Consider the following 1,030-nt stretch of genomic DNA (forward strand, 5'->3'; position numbering starts at 1 on the left):
TATTTTTCATAAAACAGCTAGAGAACTTTGAGATGTAAGTCACAAAATAGAACATGTCGCTCCTTCCCATTGTTTTTGAAATAAAGTTCAACCCCTAGGAATTCATTTACTGGGAGGAACTACTGTATGAATTTGTCAAACTTAAAGAATTGTCTTTTCCTTTTTATCTTGCCTTACTTTTACTTTTTAGTTATATTAATGCCAGTTGAAGACTGAAGATTAAAGTCATTAGATAATTCACTGACACCAGAGATGTTGACTCCATCATCTTGCTTCCCTGAAAGGAAGGAAGCAATGTACACATGCTAACTACTTTTAGAACGAGCAAGCTCATGAGATAGGAAACTTCTAATAACTTATTATGGCTAGGCAGAGAAGCAAAACCAGCAACAGGTAGCATTACATGGTGGTTAAGAGCCTGGCTTCTGGAGCCAAGCAGGTTGAGCTTGCCCTGTTATTTCTTAGCTATGTAACTGTTGAGCAAATCACTTAACTTCTTTGTGCCTCAGGTTCATCATTTGTTGAATAAGAAAATAATACCTGGTCAGGTGCAGTAGCTCACGCCTGTAATCCCAGCACTTTGGGAGGTCGGGGCGGGTGAACCACTTGAGGTCAGGAGTTCAAGATCAGCCTGAGCAACATGGTGAAACCCCATCTCTACTAAAAATACAAAATTAGCCAGACATGGTGGTGCACACCTGTAATCCCAGCTACTTCGGAGGCTGAAGTAGGAGAATCACTTGAACCCGGGGGTGCAGAGGTTGCAGTGAGCAAGATCGTGCCATTACATTCCAGCCCAGGCAACAAGAGCAAAACTCCATCTCAAAAAAAAAAAAAAAAAAAAAAAGGGAAAGAAAAGCATATATATATGTGTGTGTGTATATATATGTATATATATATGTGTATATGCACATCTAGATGTGTATAAGAGACAGCCCCTTGACTTCCTTGCCTCCAGTGGCTTCATGTCACTCTGTACTATGCACTAACACTCTGCATGAAGACTTCCTTTAAAACAGGGTCATTTCTG

Source organism: Mandrillus leucophaeus, unplaced genomic scaffold (assembly GCF_000951045.1).
Source record: "Mandrillus leucophaeus isolate KB7577 unplaced genomic scaffold, Mleu.le_1.0 Scaffold1312, whole genome shotgun sequence".
In the NCBI taxonomy this organism is placed as follows: Eukaryota; Metazoa; Chordata; class Mammalia; order Primates; family Cercopithecidae; genus Mandrillus; species Mandrillus leucophaeus.